The sequence below is a fragment of the Xiphophorus maculatus genome, chromosome 3, assembly GCF_002775205.1.
Source record: "Xiphophorus maculatus strain JP 163 A chromosome 3, X_maculatus-5.0-male, whole genome shotgun sequence".
NCBI classification, from domain to species: domain Eukaryota; kingdom Metazoa; phylum Chordata; class Actinopteri; order Cyprinodontiformes; family Poeciliidae; genus Xiphophorus; species Xiphophorus maculatus.
In genome coordinates, this window is record NC_036445.1 from 30,442,680 (window position 1) to 30,465,797 (window position 23,118).

Below are 23,118 nucleotides of genomic sequence, written 5' to 3' on the forward strand. Positions count from 1 at the left end.
TCCCATCTCACTCCACAGGATGTTACTTTTGACACAGGCAGCAATACAGAAAGATATAAGTCAACATAATGAAATCCTTCCACAGCCTCTTATTTCATAAATAACATGCTCATTGCCATTATGTGTACCGTCCTGGTTCTCATGCCAGAAACAGTGACAAGTTTGATATTGTGATATATAGAAAAACAGAGAAACAACTGTACAGGTTGTAGCTAACATAGTGAGGTAGGCAGAAAGGATGAAGTCACTTCAAGAGAAATCTTTGTTTTAAAGAACCTTTTTTCTTCATTTTTCTCTCATTCTTAAATTCTTCTTTGTTTCTGGTTTGAGGAGCCATCATTTAGATTTGATGTCATTTTAGTCTGTTGTCTTAATGAAAGCTTGTTAATAATTCTCATGGATATGGTTTTATAGTTGCATGCACTTTCATTCACAGGCAGGGTACTGTGTTTTAGGGTTCAAATGGTCTTTTAAGACTCATTATGTAACAAAACTAGTTGTAACTCTGTGTTATGGTTGGTTAGTTAGTTGGATTGTTGTAGGTGTTTAATGTAATCCAACTATCACATACTAATAATGTGTTCATTTTCAAAAGTCACACATTGTAAAGTGTCTTGCTAAACTTTTCCAGCTCTGTCAGGTATAATGGGAATCAGCTGGGAACAGCACTTTCCAAGTCAAATTGTCTATTAATTAGAGGTCTTTGCTTTGACTGGGCCACTCCAGAAAAGCCACCCTTGGCTTCAAACCATTTCTGTGTTCTTTCAGCTGGATGCTTTGATTTATTGCCTTTCTGGAAAAAACAAATGTTCCATGAAGAAGTAGTTCTCCAACAGCTGGAAACTAATTGTGAGACAATGACAGGGGCCACCACATGAGATGGACATGGAAGATACATGATTTAGTTTTTGTAACTCTAATTTCAGATCAAAGAGGAGTTTAAACAAATAACCACAATCTATCTCGAACAAACCTTTTAGTCCAGATTAGATGGACACAAAACCAAACTCCTGGAGATATTTCAGAGGAAGCGCGGGGACGGCAGGGACCAAAATAAAACCAGTGTTGGACTCAATGAATGAGGTAAAATTTCAAATAATTTTAATTCTATAATATAATAATGAGGTATTGTAGCTGAAATGACGTAATTTGACTGCACGGCGCCACGGAGACCTCGAAGAAGCGTCAAATATTAATTATGCTTTAGCTGTTGTAATTTGTTAATGTCAGTTTTATGGTTTTTGTTTGCCATAGTTTTGTATATGGCAGCACTCTAAAAGCTGTCTAATAGCCGTTGGTATAAAGCAGTAGAGCTGGTGTTTGTTGTCAGTCTGTTTTGTTATTAGCAAACACCATCAGCAGAAAAGAGAAGGAACAACTGGTCAAACTGCCTCAGTCACTGTGAGCGATTCATCAAGGTAAGTAGCAACTCTCTGCATTAATTAACTGATCAGTGTTAATGGTGTGAAGAATCCTTTACAACTGGCCAACATTTTTTTCAGAATATCTGTGTATCTATGCAGAACCCCCCCCCCCCCCCCCCCAAATAATTCTAACTATTCAGAAACAGAATTGCTGTGATAGATGGCATCTTGGCCTCCTCCCTGCTGAGGGTGTGGTCCCTGCAGATGCAGGTCTTGTTGCCTTGCTGAGCTTTGGCTTCGCTGCCCTGGCTGCACTTTGATAGGCTACATAAACAGAGATACACGCACGCACACGCACACACACACACACACACACACACGCACGCACACACACACACACACGCACACACACACACACACACACGCACACACACACACACACACACACACACACGCACACACACACACACACACACCTCACAAGAGCATGCATGAACAGATGAGGCTGAACTCTAACACAGAACCAGCTTCCAACCTGCTGCATCTTCATATAATGGTAATTCATCAGTGTGCATGCTTTACAGAGAGGGAAAAAAGTGTGTGTGAATGAGTATTCCTGCCAGGCCTGCACTAATAGTCTTAATGCTTCCTGAGGAGTTGCCCAGAGTTGCATTAGCCTCTGGATGGGCCATTGATTTGACACAAAGAGCACCAGACAAACGCACACGCAGAAACACACACTCTCCACCCATCCCGCCTCTTAAAGTTCTATATGGCCAAGGCTTCCTGTCTCACGCCCACGGGGTTATCTCCCAATGCAATTAAGGTGCTTTAAAAGTGCATTTTCAGGAAGAAGAAGCATGAGGGTAATGAGGGAGAGTGCTAGCTGGACAGCTTCTCTGTTGAGTGGGATGGGAACCCCCCACCCCCACTCTTCAAGAGCCCTGCTAGACAATAAGATGGAAGGACACACCCCAAATAATAGAACAGCACTTGGATGAGAGGAAATAGATGCATTACTAGAAGGGGAAATGTGTGCACGTGTGTAATATTAGAAGGGTTCAGGGGCTTATAGTGTAATAATACTTATTGGAAAATAGGTTTTACTACCATTTTTTTGCTGCTAGAGTAAAAGCACCTACCATCACTGTCGATGTGCCAATCAATATGCAATTCTAAGCTGATTATATCATGCAGCTAATAGAATTTATTGGGTGTAATAGCTCCATCAGATGCAGTACAGCACTTATGCCAGGCCAAAGATCATCTGTCTAGTCTCTGTGGCTTCACTTTAGCTTTAGCTTAAAGCTTTCCTCAGAAGAGGCAAGAAAAGTCTGGATTGGAACCTGGCCATAGCCCTTACTCTGTAGAGTTGGTGTTGTCTCTTTGAGCATGTGTGGGTTTTCTCTGGGTACTCCAACTTCTTCCCACGGTCCAAGAACATAAACAGCTGCGTTTCCATTGGAAATCCGTTCCAAACTTTTTCAGTATTCTGCTGATGTTGACAAGATACAATTTTACAATTGCTGTGTTTGCATTGAGTCAGAAGTGCAATTTAAATCAAGTGAATAACTTTGTTTATGCAATAAGTCATGAAAAATCATTGAGGTAACAGATGTAAACATTTACATTAGATGCATTCCTAATCCAGCTGTAATTCAGCTAGCGCTCATCATCCACCAATCAGAAGAGATCTCGGTGTCTATTCAGACGTTGGAGCGACAAGTCCTTTATATGTGGGAGCGGCGATGTACGCGGCGTTTTCAGGAAATTGTAGTTGATGATTTTACAGAAAAGCTATGGATTCAACACGTTGGAGTGACTCAAAACTTTCTATGAACTGTGTGATGCTGTGGTGGAGCCAACTGCACATTGACAAAAGAAACAAAAACACACTGTCATGCTCCTATTTCCTGTTATCTTCTTCATCGTTTCCGCCAGTAGTAACATCCAGTTGCAAGACGTGACAAAACGTTTCCCTTTGCTGTGAGAACGCTGGTGGAGCCGGCTTAGCTTCGCAGTGTTACTGCTGTGTACAAACTAGTGTGTCTTGTGTGATGCAAGGAGACAGTGTTTCCAACACATTTTTTACAAAATACACCAATTCTGACACGGCTGAAAAACCACATCTTAATACAGCAAAAACGTTTCATTTTCAAAATAAACGCGTTTCCATTAAGTTAAATTCTTTTCATAATTCCAATTTGCACAATTTTATAGTCCATGCAGACACAGCTACTGACATGTAAGCTGCTCTTTCTAAACTGCACAGAGAAAGACAAGGGATTGTTAGCTGCATTTTCACTGACTATATAATTGCACAATAAGACATTTTGAAAATATATTCACTTAATGGAAACATGCTAATTTTGGAAAAAAGTTGTGGATTTTTTGGCCACATCAATAAAATTGGTTTATTTCAGTATGTTAAATTTAAAACAGTTTATTGTGATTCAGAGTCAGTCTCAGATTCCACCCCTCTCACATTCCAACAAGCTGGCTAACAATTTAGCGCTAAAGAACACAAGAAATGTCTCCAATCCCCATTTATTCCATCTTATGTTTTCAATCTGTTAATTGTTGGTTGTGGTGACAGCATATCACACTACCACCGTCAGTGGTAGTGTGGTAGTGCGATTTCTAATCTCTAGAATCTCTGAGATCCTAGAGATTAGAAACTAGGATCCCACAGAGGCGGGGGTACTGGGTGCCTGTTATGAAGCCGCATGGACTCTGTGCCGTTTGCGGTCTTTTGAGATTTTCACTTCAAGCAAACCAACTCCCTGGATTTCTCCCGACATATTCCAACATTTCCTACACTTCTTGTCAGTGTGGCGAAGAAGAGAAATGGGTGGGCGCAAGTTTGATGAGCTAATAGTACCGTTTCAGCATGTAGAACCATGTTTTTTTTATGGCTTATCGTGTGAACAAACTTATTCACATGTAATTTTAATTGCGTTTCTTTTTTAATGAAAACACCACAATTAAGAAATTGTGTGTTTTTGACATTAGTACATCAATCTATGTCATTTTGGTTGCTGCCATTTTGTTTTATCTTTAATATTATCTTTAAAGCAAGTAAAACCACAGAATGAACCCCAGTGGTTGCATTTAGTAGAAACACAGCCACTCACTGTAACATCATTACACCAGTAACACCAGTGATGTTCTGAGGGAAGGTTTGCAGGAATGCTGCAGGGATCGGGTTGTTGAAGCTTTGGGTCTTGGGCTCACATCTGAAAACACAGCAGAGAGCTACGAGTACACAGACAGAACGGACTGAGAGAAAATCTCCTAATGCACTGGGAAAAGAATATGAAGTCTCAGTTTTAAGCATGGTCATTAAAGGACTGTCTTCCTGTGTTTTTCTGTGAGCAATTTCCTATTTAAGAAGGAAAGACACATCAGGGTTAACAGGCTAATTACTGCAGCTGCTGCAGCTCTGTTACTGCATGTTATGCAATATGTGGGAGGATTCAGACAATTAGGTTTCAGCATCTGACACTGACGGAGCGTGGCTGCCTGTCTGCCTCCCTGCTGGTCTAAGCAGACACCCAGTCCAGTGCTGAAAGCGCTCCAGGTTGGGGCTGGGTTGGAGGTCTTTCTGAGCAACCAAATCAGCCGTTTGTCTCTGCAAGCAATTTCAGCCTCAATAAACCTTTTGGACAAAAAAGCAATCAAAACTTGATAGCTAGCTATACTGGCAGATATTTAAAGCTTCAAACAAAAAGGGGGATATGTGGAAAATGAAGTGAGACATAAGAACAATGTAGACTGGTCAGTCTCTACAAACACTGAAAAAACATCTGTTCTCATTCAAATACGTGAGAGTAGTATTTTATTTTATTTTTTAAATTATAGGTCAATTTGTATTTGGTCACAATTTTCTTAGATTTTAGAGAAAATGTATAAAAAAATTCTCTAAAATTTGGCTTTACAGAAAATGATTTTGCAACAGAATCTTGTGACCCAACTAGCATCAGCACCTTCTAGTAAATCAGTGAAAACAGCCCCAAGTGTTCCCTTCAAAAACCACGGGGAACTTCAAAGACAAAATGTACAGAGACCACACTTCAGACCTGACAAGACCCTGACTTTTATGCGCTTTTATTCGGAGGACAGACAGCAGTTATATCACGCTTGAGAGAATGACAGTTACTGATTTTGGGACAGCAGGTGGTATGGATTGTAAAGTGTTTTAGGCTAGCTTACCATTAGATTCATTGGTGCGCATTCGACCTCATATTCATGTAAAACACAGTGGAAGCAACGATGCTTGAAGTATTTCACTCTGTGTGATGAGAAATAAAATGAAAATATTAGATATTTTTCTTATTTTCAAATATTTTGAGCTGTACCATTACAAACTAAAGTTTGGGCAAACACTTGTAAAAAAATCACCATGCAAAAAAATTGATAACAACTGTTAACATAGTTACTGAAACAAACGAAGGGCTTATTAGGTATTTGTATTGCTCAAAACAATAACATGCTCAAAACATGTTCAAAATTTGATCAAATGAGGTTAAAGGAAGTTGTGTCATAAAACTTTTTAAAAAATTAATAAATCTAGCAAATTTTAAAACGAGACAAGTTCAGTTTCAGTCGCTCATTTGGTGAATTTCTGTGCCAGTATAGTAAAAACCTGTGAATATATAAAACGTAATAATTCCTACAGGTGTGAGTTGTACATTTATAGGCATTGATGTTTTCTTGTCATTAACTGAACAGCCCTATTAATCATGCTTCTCATTACAGGAACCTTTGCTGAGTGTTTTGTGTTCTCTTTTGCTTTGGCAAATGACCAAAGTTTAAATGCAAGTGTAATCAAAGACAGAAAGAAGGCAGACATTGCTCATGTCCCCAAGCAAGTAAAACCACAAAAGGAAAATGAGTTAGCAGATGAGGAAGGAGGACATATGCTCCAGCAGATGAGGAGGAGGTGGTGCAGGTTACACACTATTAGCTAATAAAGTAGGAGTACTCTGCTCTTCCAGCCAGCATCTGGTCCTGCTCTGCTGCTCTCAGTGAAACAGCAACTGCAATCAATAGCCTCATAATTTTACCCAAATAGCTGCCCTAGCTGCTGTGAAATGGCGACAAATCACGAGCGCAGCCGTGGCAACATAACTGCCTGGGCTTGCTCCGCCCCTCCACTTTGACAGGGAGCCAAATGTTACATTTATCTCCCTTCAGATTGCTTTATGCAAACTGAATAGGATTAGTGAGAAACGGCAAAGATTTGTGTGGAAGCACGGGGAAGAAAAAGGGGGCAATGCGGCTCTTTTTCACGGGAGTTATACAGACACTGGAGGTGATGAGGTGTTTTTTTTTTTTTTTAACCAGTTGGCTTAGAAGCAAGCCCTGCGCTGTTAGGGCTTTGTTTCAGGCCCAAGCAGCTGTCTGGGGGGAAGCAGCAACATGGGAGCATTTCCTCCACTCACACTGGAGACTCACAGTTAATCTAAGCACTTTGTGCATTAAAATGAAAGCAGAGTAAGAAAGGAGCGTATCAGTTTGCTCAAACTCAGCCGTCCAGAGCAACTAACCTGCAACATGTATCCTTGTTGCCACAAACTTACATTCCCTCATCAGCAGTTATTCAAGTGGAACTAAATGAACAGCATCGCCCCCAGATAATTTCTGGAAAACTCCACCAAAGTGGGAGGGGCAAAGAGACACTGAGGGGCGTGGCCAGGTGAGTCAAGTTTATTTGTGTGGCACATTCCGTAATAAGGCAGTACAAAATGCTTTTCATCATAGAAACATTTTAAAAGGTCATTAAAACATCAGTTACCAATTGCAAAGCTAGCATTATACTTGGTCACCATCAAAATCATCAATACACGTCATATGTTGATCAGTGTTCCATTTATTATGGTTCAGCTCTACCCAGGTGGGCTTAAGCCTTCATTCAAATGAACTCAGTGTTTGGGCTGTTTTGCAGTTTTCTGGAAGTTTGTTCCAGATTTGTGGTGCATAGAAGCTGAATACGGCTTCTCCATGTTTGGTTCTGCTGTTGTTGTATCAGGTTGATACAACAACAGCAGATCTTTGATGTATTGTGGTGCTAAACCTTTCAGTGGTTTACAAACTAACAACAGTATTTTAAAGTCTATTCTCTGAGCTCCAGGGAGCCAGTTTATTGACTTTAGAAGAAAAAAAGTTAATTTGGGGTTCAGTTACTCTTCCAGCTCTGTAGAGGCCTGCTAATGAGTCATTCATTAAGTTCAGGTGTTTTGGAAAAGAGATGCATCTAAAAGCAACAGGACAGTAGCTGGTTTTAGACATCTGGTTGTGAGCCTTGAAGTGCCAAGGTTTGGCTGCTCTCATAGGAATGATTAGCCCGTCTTAACAGCACTGAGATCACATTAGGAGCTGTTACAGAGACCATAACATGGAACAGCAGCAGTCCAATATGTTGGCAGTAGCTCTGCTGCTTTATGGAGGGCAGGAAGTGATGCTCTGAGGCTCATTATTCAACATAAACCTGATCTACTGACAGGTCATGGCATTAGAGAATGGATGGAACACACACCAATGGAGACTTAGGAACGTCGACATTCAACAAGAATTCTAAGATGCAGCCTGGTTTCAAAGCAAGTTTTGTGGTTTGCATCAGTTTGCCTTGCTGGCCACTCTTTACTCTCTCATATCCAGTTCATCCTTAACTAGAACTACCTAATTCAGAAAAGTTCAATAAATTAATTCTTGTTCATCGTTCACCACCTAAACATTCTGGACTAAGTTCCATGCTCCAACTATGAGATAGTTTTGCTTCATTTATCACATTTAATCTGAAATAGAGTTTTAAAATATGCAGTTTTCTTGTAATGGTAAGATGTTTCTCCATTGTTAGCACATTGAGCAGCGTGTACACAAGGTTGATTGACAAGTTTTTTCATCCATAATTTTTGCCGAGATCCTGGATATCACTTTGACCTGAGCAACTGAGGTCAACGCAGAAGAGTTTGATTTTAAGAGCCTTGGGCTGGAATAGATAGTACTTTAAAATGATTTACTCGTCTTTCTTACATATGTTTGATCAATGTGTCTCATTGACGAGTCTCAAAAAAACATGTGCAAGGTTGTTTTGTCCAGTGTGCCATTGACTGCTGGAGATGGGCACTTCTATCACTCCTCTTACGACCTAGAAAAGACACGGAGGGAGAAAATATCTTTATTTCTAATCTAAATATTATTTTCAATCATCCACATATTTGTTTATTTTCAACCTAGCCTTAATGTTAGCCACTTTAGCACATCTTTGAGATTGGACATGTAGCTCAGCCTGCTCTGTCAAACCCACAACACAACCCTGCCGTGTTAAATTAGCCCAGATGTGGGTCGGTTCAGGAGTCGTTTCCTGCTTCACAGAGCCGAGAAGTCAGATTCAAACTCGTCCAACAGCTATAATGAGTGTGAATCCTTACAGCTACCATCAGATGAAACCCAACACCAGGGGAAATACCTCCATAAATCTATGTGCATGGCTGCTTTAATATGATATATAGAACAGAATTAAACAAGAGAAAGTAATTCTCAGCTGAATACAGTGCATTCTGCTTTCCAAACAGTACATGAGCAACATTGTAATTTCAGGGTATCAGTGGTTTGAAATACAGCGTTTATATTAAATATAAATAACAGGAGTCAGTCTTTCAGTGCTCTCTGACTGATTTCCTTACATTTTTACTTTCTCCTTGTGAATTTCCAGATTTTTCATTCAGTGCACACAGTCCTTCACAGTGGGGTAATTTGCAACCCTGCACGATGCCAGCCTTGATTGATTGTTTCCATGGTGTTTCTCGATGCACATTCAGGCATAAAACAGCAGAATGCTAAATACTTAGAATTTCTGCTGCAACCATTATATCACTGGTGTTAAAGAGGACTCACTCTGTCATGATAGCACATGGCTGACATTAGGAGGACTTCAGAGTCCAGGAGTTCGTATGGAAATCATGAGATAATAGGTAATGAAACCTTTCATTACCAATCAGATATTTGATTGTATTAATTATATAGGCATATCAAGAAAGAGGATCTAGAATAATTCACGAGTAGATCTTTTAGCACATGGACCTATTGATTAAATGAATAGCATCCGGAGCAAATACTTCACACAATTAAGTGGAATAGAACAAAGTCTTTTGATTTAAATTGACCTTGCCCCTGTGTCCAAGAAAACTCTTTTCAATCCAAGGAGATTTGTAATTATTAACTTCATCAGTCTGTCTAAGCCCAATCACATCATAGTTCCTCGATGATCCAGTAAGATGTTGAGTCTGTGTGTCTACTTTCAGAACCAGCAGCTGGGAACAAAGTGGAAAACCATGTAGATTTTAACACCGTATTCACCTGCAAAAGATACAACTTGACTTGACTTTGGTTAAGGTTTTGCTAACAATTAATAGTGTAGAGAATTTTTGGGTGCAGTGAGGTTTCAGTGTTGGCTTTACTTTAGTAAATTAAGTGGATATAATTTACTTTTCAGGTTGTTACAATTAGCATTTCATTTAAATAAATTGAGGGTCTTTTTCAAATATTAAGTTAGCTAATTTGAAGTAAATCCCGCATTTACCTTGGCAAAGAATCCCACAATGCATTGTGCCACCACCAGCAGCAAGAAATAACTTAGTTTGTCACAAAGATGTTTGTGATGTTTGAGTTGAAGAGGTGAAGTGAACGGTAGCACTGCTGAGCTTGCTAGTCATTTTTCGGTATGTACATTTGGAATGATGTTTTGCTTTCCTTAAATGCTTTGACTGGGTGTTGGTTCCTTGCAGAAATCATAGTCATTCTATTTATGTATTTTCCAGTTTAATAGCCACATCTGTTGACTTTGTAGGGACAGCACCATGAGTAAGTTTTACGTTCATTTTCATGACCGCTCCTTTCTGACTGAGGGCATGGTGTTATGTATGCTTCTTTCACTGAAGTAAGCAAATAAAATATAGTTTTTAAAATTGTTTAATATTTAAAGGTAGGAGTAACATGCTCCACCAGACCCCAGAAAGCACAACCACCTCAAATTATTTAGACAGAAGTCACCCTAAATTGATGTGTTGAAGTTTTAAAACTTTGTAATCTGGTTTGTGATTAAAGAGACATTAATCAGCTGATTCTATATTTATTCAGGAACATCAGTGCAGGGGGTCCAGGTCCAGAAACGGCCAGTCAGGCTGGAAGAGAGGGACCGGAGCTCTCTTTCTGCTTTCCATGGTTCTGGAGTTAATTACATAAATATTATTTAATAAATAATCAATAAATAACTATTAATAGATGCTGTAGTAGAATAGGCTTACTATGAAACCGCAAATACGTTATTAGCCATTAACAAAACGACTCAATTATTTTTATAGCTTTTTAAAATGTGACCAGTGACTGGACTTTCTTTTTTATATAATTATTTTAATATTAATATTATTCTATTGCAGCAAAGCCACTTGAAAAATGCTGAAGGGTTTTATCAAAAAAAGAGTTGATTCAACTTGATTAATACATTCAATTATATCCTTTTAGATTTATTTCAGAATTACTGCTGTACTTGAATGTCTCATGATATTATCGCCTTTGGTGTAAATCATGGTGAAAGAGCCCACACTATAAAAAAGAACACTACAACTCTACTCAATAAAATCAAGTAAACACAATACAACCAGTATTATTAATCATATTTTACTATGCTTGGATTTGAATTTATATATTTTACAGTGACTAATGTAAATATATTCAAATAGAAAATATAAAGTAATTAATTATAATTTAAACAAAATACTTAATTTGGAAAAAATAAATGTGCGTAAATTAATCATAAAATTGATTTAATTCAATGTTATCGGATCGATATAAAGTAGTCAGTCAACTGATTAAAGTTTGTTAATTATGCTCATTTAAATCTCTATACTTTTATTTCTGATCATCATATATTCAAGCATTTAAAAACTGGTCACTTTAAAAACGATCTTTTCCAAATGCAAGTCGCATACAGCTAAATGACCTCTGGAAAACTGGACAATCATCCTCTAAAGTTCCTAACATTTGAAAACATTTCATGAAATCCCTAATTACTGCAGGGTTATATAGAATTATCCACTAATAAGCACCATATTAAAGTAAAACCAAAGTGATGGCTTAAAAATGCAAAAATAGGTCTGATTAATAATGTCAAATATAAACTAATACATGAAAATTCCACAGGCAAACAAAAAGAAATTTGAAGTGAACTTTGCACTTTGAATCTTCAGTAATGTAAAATAAAACAGTTGATTTTTGAGTTTTCTATCCCAGACAGCCAAACCTTTAACATGCACAGTAAAACAAGTCGGAAAAATTCTAATTATCAGTATGGAAACCGCCAGGAGGAAGAAAAAATGTTTAAATGAAGAAATAAAGGTGAAATTCCACAGTTCTGCAGGCAATTGCTGCACATTGTGACAGTTTGACAGTTTGACAAGATATGTCTATTAAAATGTAGTGCGCAGTAAGTTGCATTGACTTATGCTGCTTCATGGTACACATGATTACAAAATTAGTGTACTTGGAGACACAGAGAGAGAGAGAAAAGGGAAAGATCTAAACCAAGAGAGGAGGCTGATTCACCAGCAGGTAAGGAGAGAAACCAGATGGCAAGTGGACAGCAGGAGGCTGGAGTCTGTCATGGTAATGCCAAAGTTCTATTGGCAGTCTGAGCAGAGAAGTTTGCAAACTCACCGCTGCATTCAAGTCATGTCACTTTTACATCAATGAGCAGTGTGATGTCAGGATAAAACTGCAGATTCTGCCCAAGGCACTGACTTGCAATAAGCACTGAAAAATGTTCACTTAGTTCACTTTAAATGAACTTAGCTGATTTTTCACTCTTTGCTTTGTGACACTGGTCACAGGTGACAGTCCAGAACTGAAGGGTTTTGGGGAATCCTGAGTTATCTTTGTGGTTATGTTGTTATAGGTGAAGGATAATGGAGGACAAACTGACCACTTATCTGCACTTTTTTCTTCTACTGCTCTCAAATTTGCATTATTTGCTGTTGTGTCAGTTGTTAATTTTATGTTGTTTTTTTTATCAGTGTCAAAAATTTTTCACAATGACATACTGCTGCTTTTATTCTGTTTAATGAATTGTGTCATTAACCTGTTTCGGTTTTATGAGCTGCAGGGTCGACGGATGGCTACAAAAGCTCTCTAAAATGTGAAGAGCTCCCTGAAGAGCCACATTCAGCTCTTTGTTCTGTGGGCAGATAGTGAGCGGCTGTGTATTATGTCAGGTATGTGAATGTGCACACTGTTGTCTATGTACATCTGTGCCCAGCTGTATAGCACGTGTATGCGTCCTGCCTTTGTTTCTCAGAGGGTGAGCTACTCCCTGATCCTTTCCACATAGCAGCCTCTGGACAGCCTGCTGTGGACTTGACATGTTTTATTCTGCGTGATGCATGGCCATATGTTCATGTATCCATCCAGGTGTGAAGGCTCTGTACAACAGAGCGATATGAATGTGAGAGCAAGCACATGCTCTGCCAGCTTCCAGATTTAATAGAGGATGTTTGTCTGGTTCCTTAAATAACATGGCTGCCAGATTTGCACACACACATGCGCGCACGCCCACACACACACAAAACACAGTACAATTAGCATTTTTTTGTAAAATGTGCATTTAATTGTAAATTTTTTTCTACAACTAAATGTATAGACAGTATATAATTAGTTATAATTGCTTCCTTTTTGATATTACAGTTTGCTCCAATTGTGGGGTTTCACATTAACTGTCACAATGTCTTTTTATTTGCACTGACAACTCTCAGACACATTTTGTTTTTTGCAGCACTGCAGCAGAAAACAGGATGTTGAAGAAATGTACAAAACCCTGGATTTGTTTAATTGTTTAACTTAAATTAATGGACACTGAACAAACTGATTTATGGTAAAAAATAAAAATAAAAAAAATAATTAAAAATACAAAAAAAAAAGAATAAAAGTAATTAGTTCATGTTAAGAAAATGATTTTATGCTGTGCATTTATCTGGATCCAGAAGTCCTAAACTGTCTCCTAATGAGTCACTTCAACATCCCAAAACTAAATCACAACAACCAATGAAGACAGTGTTTAGGATGTTTCAATGTGTTTGTTATTTTGTGCACAGCATTATCTAGTACATGTACCCATTTTTGCTATTATTATTGTCACACAGATTTGCATGGATGAGGCCATTAGTGGATTCCATCTCTGTTATGAATACATAAGCAAGCCACACTTTCATCTCTCCTACAAGGTTAATGGGATAGAAAGCATATGAAGAATAAACAGAGAAATTCAGTGCCACGGTGATGACCTGACTGATGAGCTGCTTGTCAGCCACATGTAGCTTTTAAAGTCAAGCAGGTGTGTTAGAACATTGCTTACCTGGACTTTATCGTATTTACCAGTGTGCAGTTTAAAAGGCTCATTTTAATGAAATGGGACAAAACTGAAACATTTTTTCACTGATATTTTTGGGCATTAGTGGCCTTTATTCAACAGTAACCTGTGAGGAAACGGGCTGGAGAGAGAAGTGGTCGACATGTAACAAATCGGCTGAAACTGGGAATTGAACCCTGGACAACCATGTTGAGGACTGCAGCATCTACCCACTGATCCATCCATACCCCACCTTTTCAGTGATATATTAAGGTAAAAATGTAAGATTTCTCTACTACATGCAGCTCAGGTAACATAGTTCACCCCTCTACAGTCATATAAATCGCAATTTACTTCCAATAAATTAGAATGTACATCCCAAATAGTCGTGTTTATCAGAATAAAAGTACCTTTTGAAAATAACCTTTAAGCAGATACTTGGCATACTTTTCATCAAGTTCATATGTATATCTTTCTGTCTTCACAAGAACTTAATATTGACCCCTAATCATCTAATCATTTCATCCATTTCTATAGCTCAATCTTATCTTAAAGCTTAAACCTAAGCATTAATAGTACATGTCTAACCCTAAACCTGACCTAAACTCAATTCACACCTTAGTCCTAAACCGAGCCCAAACCCAACAACAGCACCGGAACAGTCAGTCCTCACTACATAGGTATTTATTGTAAAATGGGTCTTAGGTGAGAAATGCTAAAACACACATACAGACACACCCCAACACACACACACACCCCCACACACACCAACACACACACACGCACACCCACACACACACACCAGCACACCCCAACACACACACACTTCCCATGTCTCCTCCTTTCATGCCTCAATGAGTATTCATTCAATCTCACTACCTTCACTTTTTCAAAAAGACATGCAATCCTTTGCACATTAAAATCTTAGTGCAGCAGCATATTGGAGCAGCCTTCGGTAGCCATATGCTGCAGGTACAGTTCAGTTTATGAACCAGAGCAGAATGGTCTTGCATGTATTAAAATCGCAGCTTTGTGTAAGCACTGGAAAGAAATAACAGCAGCCATATGGCCCTTTTAGAGAAGTATAAAAAGAAAGATGGAGGACAGTTTGAAAAGTGGATAATGATTTATACATTATATTCACATAAAGACAGAGATGATAAAGAAAGCAGGCTGGAAATATGACTCTATGACATTGAAACTCCATCTAATGGTTTGAATGGGTAATGTAACGCATCATTATGTTCACATTTTGTATTCAAATATAATGATTATATGCAATTAAACTGACCTCAGAGAGACATGATCAGTTGAATGATAATAGTATCTAAGAGAGCTTCTTGACTCAGACTTGTATGACTTTTGTTGTTTATTCTTCTCTTCCGAATTGAAAATGTGTTTTGTGTATTCAGCATTTTTTCCTAGACTGTACGGTCATTAACTATGTCTCCATCCAATTGTCACGCTGATTTTGAACAAACTTCTAAAATGTTGGGGAAAAACACAAATTAGGCGTGTTTCCGTCTACTGGTTTGAAGTGAATCAATCAGGCCATGCAAAGTGTGATTTTGTCAGATGTTGATGTTATGCATGGCTGTAAGAAACAGGAAGTAGAGATTGCTAACTCGTACAGACCACACATTTCAGACAAGTGAAGAGAGGTTTTCAGGAATGTGTTGCAGCTTTTCTGTTATGTTAACTAATATTGCCGATGTTACATGCTGTCCTGAGATGTTGAGAAAGAAATGCAATTCTGACAGACGCTGACAATAAACACAGCTGGTCAGTTGTGAGGTGAATGTTCGCTACATCAGTACTTATTCAGCAAATGTGTTTCCATCTCCCCTTCGGCACATTAACTCTTTTTCAGAAATACCAAAAACTAATTGAAAATTGCACAACTGAAAAAAATCTTGTCATTTTCAAAGATACTTCAAAATCTGCATAGAAAAACATAGATGGAAGCATGGTTATTGCCATAAAAACTAGCCAAGTCACTTCTACCCCCACCACCTCTGGTGTGTGCTTCATAAGTGTACTTGGTACCAGATCCCACTGAGCCAAAGGTCACCAATCAGTTTAGAAATGACTATTTCAGACCCGCTGTGTTACGTTAAAGACACACAGGTAAACAGAGAGGCAAACCTGTCATTTGTTCACCTTCAAACTGTTTTACAGAAATACTAAAAACCATCTCAAAATTGCAAAATAGAAGAAGTTATTTAAAATTTTGTCATTTTCATTGATACTTCAAGGTAAGGAATTGGATCCACTGCCAACGGGGGCTTCAGGACATGGATAATAATAAGATTATCATTTCTGTCTTGCTATGTCTGACGGGAGACTGATAAAGACATTTTCCATGGATCTAAATGTGAATGAAGGGAATTTTGTGGGAACATTTAGAGAGAACATCATAATGCTGAACATGAACAGTCCTCAACTTCAGTGATTCTTTGAACCGAGTGTCTGCTGATGGTTTTGTGGGTTTGGAGCCGACTGAGGCTAAATGGACATCTGCTGAGATGACAGCTCTGTGTGAGACAGGCAGCCGCCCCGTCGCCCTGGGAACCAATCTCTCAAAGCTTCCTGTCCGTTTTAAACCTGCCTTTCCACGCAGTCGGCTATCGGGTACAAATAGTCCTTCTGTTCCTGTTTGCCAAACATTTTATATCTCTTGCTGAAATATTTCAGGAGCTCAGATTCTTCATTGATTCCATCCTCCACCCTCCCAGACATCCCATCCTCTGTTCATCCCTTACCCTTACCTCTTCCTTTTCATTCCTCATCTTATTCCCACACTTCCTCCTTCTTCCATTCCGCCTCTATCCATCCTCGTTTCCTCCCTCCCCCCCCCAACCTAAAAGAGAGGATATAGAGAGGCGAGACCTCTTGTCGGCGGTGGGAAAAAAGGGAGAGACCATCAAGGCGCAGACAGAGGGATGAAGCGAAAGTATAGGTTAGTAGGTAGCAGTATAGGCCTGTTCCATCCTTCCTCCCCCTCTCCTCACGCTCTGCTTCCCCCCTACCCCCGTTCACTGTGCCAGGGTGGTATGAACTGCTGGATTACAAAACAGCCCTCCCATGTGTCTGCCTGTTCTCTGTGCCAGCTGAGAGACAAGCGATACTATGCTCCCGGAGCGCTGCTGAGGCTGAGGGGTGGGAGGGAGGGAAGAAAGATGGAGAAAGTGAAGCAAAGAGTGAGAGAAGCAGAACGAAGAAAGTGGGAGGACAGAGAAATCAGATGAGCAGGGATGTAGGGACAAGAAGACATGGAATGGGTAGACAAAAGATGTAGAGAAAGGAGGAGAGAGAAAGAGAGAGAGAGAGAGAGAGGAGGAAAAGAAGAAGGGAGGTTGGAGTGATGGCAGTTGAAAGCTTTGGGAGGAGCGGAGCACTGAGCAGCATCAGCCAGCGCTGTGAGAGCATGTTGAGCCTGCAGGGACAGCCGGGGGGTAAGTCACACACCACTCAGCTAAACATGCAACACTCACGGCTGCCTGCCGTTCTCTGCATCTCTGTCCCGTCCTGGGAGGCCAGAAGGAAAACTTTCACACGCAGTCTGAAATTAGAGACAGGTCTTAAAGCTGCAGGTCAAAAACTCAGAACCACCCGTTTACCTGGGCTGCTACATTATTTTCTTTTCCTGTCACTTCCACCCAGGACAGCAGTATTCTGAAAAGGTAATGTGAGCGAAAGAGACAGCTCAGGAGCAGGACCATCAGGGGATGCAGATGATGGCATGGAGACCGGAGAAGGAAGCCCTGTTTCCTGGAATCAATTTCAAATGTCTGACAGGCTGTCCGAAAATCATTATGCAACCTGCAGACACAAAGACAAGCTTTAAGAAACGGCATGCATGTGTGACGAGCCGCTGCTTCTGCACACGCATTCCTGCAGCGCACAATCAGCCCTTCTCTTCGCTGCACACACTCCACTCAGCTCTGAAACAGGCGAAGCCACTGGGCCTTAAACTGGGTTAACGCTGCAATTCAAACTATTTTTCCATCCTGAGTTTTTCAGCCTGCAGCAGGACAGAATCTCCGTTCGGTGGGTGGGTGCGTGGAGCCAATCGGTTCTTGTTTCCGGAGGTGAGGGGTCACTTGTGGAGGGTGAAGTGGGCTTTATTGTGTAAAGGAGAACTGCTTCCTGTGATTCCTCTGCATTAGCCCCCAGCAGTGTGGGGCTGTGGAGAGTTGAGGGGGGTTCAGCCGGCCTGGCTCCGCTGCAGCCGTGTTAGCTACATTACAGGCCTCCGGAGGACGGCTGGGTGCCAGAGGTCGTCATGGTGAAGGGGGTGGCGGTGGTTCGTCATGGTAAGTAGTTGTCATGGAGACTGTGGATGTGGGTGGGGACCCCTGCAGAAGGGGCTCACCTGGTGGAGTCCAGATGCTGGTGGTGACAGAGTGAATAAGGCGGGGTCGGGTTGATCTGTGGGAGTCAGTTCTGCTTCTGTCTGACCCCGGTGTTCACAGCTCACACTAACTCCTGGTTAACCCTTTAACACTGACTCTAGAAAAACAGAAATTAGTCAAAAATGTCCACACATTTAAGGCTAAATCCTTTTTTTTTTTTGACAAAATCTCTGCTCATCAATATTTTTGCACTATTTCATGGACATTATATCTTCACCTTCCTAAAATAATGGTCCAAGTCATTTTTTGTCAAAAGTGATTTAGGCAACAAGAACAGCAGCAAACCCTCCGCCCGTAAAAAAGCAACAACATTTTTGACAACAAAAATAATGGAGCATATCCGGACAAAACTGGCACTGCCCAACTGTAATACTTAGGTCCTCCAGCAGGGGGCACAGGGTCAGTGTATGATGTGATGCAGGAGATTTTGGAGGAAAACAGCGACTTTGTTACAGAGGAAGAGATGTCAGATGAACACGTAGCGAAGCAGTTTCATTAACTTTAGCAGAAGCCTCACAGTTTAACAACAGTCTTGGTTGAGTATCTGATGGTGGAGCTAGGGGCGGGAGAGTGGGGGAGGGGAGGGGCAGGCAGATGGTGCAAATCCTGAAACTTCACCATTTATTTAACTAGTTTCTTTTTCACAAACTTCTTATTTGCCTTGAATTTGCCTGGACAGTCTGACACTGCGCTGCGCAACTAATGAGAAAACCAATCCCTCCAAATGCATCACTTGACACACATGAATGTAAATATAACTTCTTCATCTATTGTTCAGGCTTTATCACAGTCAGATCACCGTGGTCCCCTGCTCCCCCCTCTTCCTCCAGCAGCATCTTTTATCTGAGCTAATAATGGCCCCCGGCGCTGATAGCGACCCTGTTTGTATACTTTTGTGGCATGAAGCCTCTGCGCTCTCACATGTGCTGGCAAGTAGAAGATCGTTTGAAAAGCACAAAGCCGTAACAGTACGCTGCTCAGTAATGCACCCCTCACCCTCTCTCTGCAGTTCGGCCATTCAAAGCGGTTTGGTGGCTCACCTGGACTCTGGGAACAGGAGAGGCTGTCAGCAGCAAGAAAACCCCAGAATGATTTGAGGATGAAACGATTGAAACGGAGGACAAGAATCGCCTCCGATTGAATTAGTTCTGTTTGATCAGCAGTAATTCAATGTGCTGGTCTGAACGCTTGCTCATCCGTCTCATGTATCCAAGAGGCGGAGAGGCGCCACCCACATCAGGCCGCCTGCACCGGGTATCTGCAGAGAGAACGCAGCAGCTCCACCAGGCCGGGAGCTGCTGCGTGCGTTTCATACCACGACGCTCACTGCTCGTCTATTTGCCTTGAAAACAGAATCAAACAGCGTGCGCCTGTAGCGCTGGGGCCTGTAAGGGCCCCTGGGTGCGGCTTTGGACTGAGGAAACACAGTTCTGCCAAATCAGGTGCGTTTAATCTGAAATTGTAACAGAGAAAATGTCTTTAATTTTAGTCATTTGCTATTCTTTAGCTTTGTTGCTTTTTCACAATCCCTAGACTCATTTGCTGTGATCATTGAGGCGAGTCACACATGTACAGAGGCTTTGACTTTACAGTTTCTGATAACTGCATAAATATATTGCTTTGCATATCTTTGTCTTTGATTAAACGCATCAGCTAATATTTTTCTGTATGTTAAAGCTGTAGCATGCAACTTTCATTTTCTATTTTATTTTTTTTCTAGTATGTAACTTTCATAAAAAAAGAAATGTATTTCACATATTTGTTTAAACTTTCACTTTCATGTCCTAACAGTCTGATATGAGAAAGATAATCTGTGAACAAATCAAGCTCCTCCGCCTTCTCCCAGTGCTAACTAGAAACAACCAATCAGAGCCAGGAGGCGGGGCTTAGGACTGTCAATCATGGTCATGTGTGCACCGCTCACAACCTCCCACCTCAGAATGTGCTAATGATGGAGAAGCAACTTACCTTTACAGGAAAACTGCTTCTCCGCCGTCATCGGTGGCCATACTTATTAGCTTGAGCATTCAGGGTAGGAGGTTGTAAGCAACAGACACACAGCCATGATTGACAGTGCTAAGCCCCGCCTCCTGGCTCTGATTGGTTGTTTTTGGTCAGGAACTGCGTATTTATTCAGGGAGGAGGTGGAGGAGAGATCCATCCTTTTTTGTTATGAGACAGATAACCTTTTCACAGGTTATTTGTCTGTCATTTTTTTTAGGATTATAAATAAATTCTTCTTGACTACATATATAGCTATATATATATATATATATGTATATATATATACATATATATATATATATATATATATATATATATATATATATATATATATATATATATATATATATATATATATATATATATATATCCAGTCACATTTCTTACATCAGATTCTGCTCAGACATCCTTCTGGTGAAACCTCGTCTCTTGTTTTAGCCTTTCTCTATATTTTCACAAAATGTCCTTAAATTTAAAGGACATTTTGTGATACATAACGTATTTGAATATTTATTCCAAATACTATGTAATATATATATATTTAAATATACATTTATTTATTGGTTTTACCACTGATGACAATCCCATTTCTAAGAAGAAAATAATCCTTTTAATTATTTTTTTATTTTGCACCGGACCACTGTCCTATCTTTAAATAGTGAAATAAAATACAAACATAAACTCTCATTTATTATTTATTTTTTATCATTTAAAAATGAATTAAAATTGTTTATTTCAACAATTCTAATTGTTGAAATTAAACAATGTCAACATGGTCATATCTAAAAGTAAAATTAAATATATAAGTGCATTTTTTTTTACTATTTCACATAATTTTAATATTAATATATAATATTTAGGAGCCCTTAACCCTTGGAAAATACAATGGAAGAATATCACGTGGGCATTCCTCTGCATGTTAAGAGGTGTTAAAGACAGCTCTGTCACAAAAGTAAGAAAAAAATACTTTTATGCATTTATTTATTTTACTCCTAATCATAGTAGCGCTTTTAAGGAATGATTAAAAAATAATTAACTTAACTTATATCTTTACTTTATCCTAGTGAAAGCCCAATCTTCAGGTGATAAAAAAAATATGTAATAAACGTTTTGATTTATTTTACATCTGTACACAGATCTGTCTTTGAGAAAAATCCATGACTTTCCTCAAAGGAAAAAAATAATCTGACATGGATTAGGACATTTTGTACATTCAACTTTTTAAACTTGTGTCAAAAGAAAATATGGAGGTAAACAAAACAACCTTTTTCTACAGAGCTGAGTATTTTGTTTTATTCCAGAATGCAGAGAGAAAAATGATCAGAGAAAATAAAAGAACATTTTTGGTTTTCTTATCTGCAAACTGTGAGTCTGGCCTGTAAAGACAGATGTGACGTTTGTCTCCAAAAGTTAATAAGCAGTTTGAAATAACATTGTGTTAATAAAAACATTTTCAGGTGGAACATTGCTGCGGCATTTAATATATGCAGGGCCGGTCACACCACAGAGCTGATGCCTGCTCCTATTCAGCAGAAATCTGAGTCCCACATGGGAACATGTTCATCCTATCAAACACGTGTTTCTAAACCTCTGCTGATCACAGAGAGGACACTGCAACAATAAAGACATTTAGATAGATTTTAATCCCGTAGACCATGCGACTCTTTCCTTAAATCAACCAGGAGATACACTATATTGCCAAAAGTATTTTCTCACCTGCCTTGACTCACATATGAGCTTAAATGGCATCCCATTTCTAATCCACAGGATTCAATTGGACCTTGGTCCACCCTCTGCAGCTAGAACAGCTTCAACTCTTCTGTGAAGTCTGTCCACAAGGTTTAGGAGTGTTTATTGGGATTTTTGACCTTTCTTCAGGGAGCACATTTGCGAGGTCACAAATGGATTGAGGATGGAGGATGAGAAGCCCTTCTCTCAGTCTCCGCTCTAATTCATCCCATAGGTTTTCTATCAGGTTTACTTCAGGACTGTGTGCAGGCCAGTCAAGCACATCCACACCAGACTCTGTCATCCATGTCTTTATAGACCTTGCTTTGTTGCTCTGGTGCAGTCATGTTGGAAGAGGAAGGGTCCAGCTCCAAACTGTTCCCACACAGTTGGGAGAATGGGATTGTCTAAAATGTCTTGGTATGTTGAAGCATTCAGAGTTCCTTTCACTGGAATTAAGGGACCAAGCCAAGCTCCTGAAAAACAATCCCATTTTGCCCACTCCACCAAACTTTACACTTGGCACAATGCAGTCAGACAAGTACCGTTCTCCTGGCAATTGCCAAACCTGGATTTGTCCATCAGATTGCCAGGTGGAGAAGCACAACTTCAGAGAACATGCCTCCACTGCTCTAGAGTCCAGTGGCGACGGCTCTGCACCACTGCATCTGATGCTTTACATTGCACTTGGTGATGTATGGCTTGGATGCAGCTGGTCACCATGGAGCTCCAGGAAACTCTCTGTGCACTGTTCTAGAGCTAATCTGAAGGCCACATGAAGTTTGGAGATATGTAGTGACTGACTCTGCAGAACCTGGCGACCTCTTCACTCTATGACAGGGGTCTCAAACTCCAGTCCTCAAGGGCCGCAGTCCTGCAACTTTTAGATGTGCCTCTGCTGCACCACACCTGAATAGAATAATTAGGTCATTAAGGCTCTGGAGAACTGATCTACACAAGGAGGAGGTGATTAAGCCATTTCATTCCAGTGTTTTGTACCTGTGGCACATCTAAAAACTGCAGGACAGCGGCCCTTGAGGACTGGAGTTTGAGACCCCTGCTCTATGTGCTTCAGCATCCGCTGACCCCGCTCCGTCAGCTTACATGGCCTACCACTTCATGGCTGAGTTGCATTTTCTTAAAATGCAGCTAACAGTTGACAGGAATATTTAGGAGCGAGGAAATTTCACCACTTTATTTGTTGCAC

At 40.0% G+C, this 23,118-nt stretch overlaps 1 long non-coding RNA gene across 1 annotated transcript in view; it reads left to right on the forward strand.

Annotated features, from left to right (window-relative positions):
• The first annotated feature begins 16,951 nt into the window (after window positions 1-16,951).
• Window positions 16,952-23,118, forward strand: part of LOC111608196 — a 28,715-nt gene continuing 22,548 nt past the window's right edge. The window contains exon 1 of the long non-coding RNA XR_002752587.1: window positions 16,952-17,219. This is a non-coding gene — a long non-coding RNA (uncharacterized LOC111608196). The remainder of the gene's footprint in view (window positions 17,220-23,118) is intronic.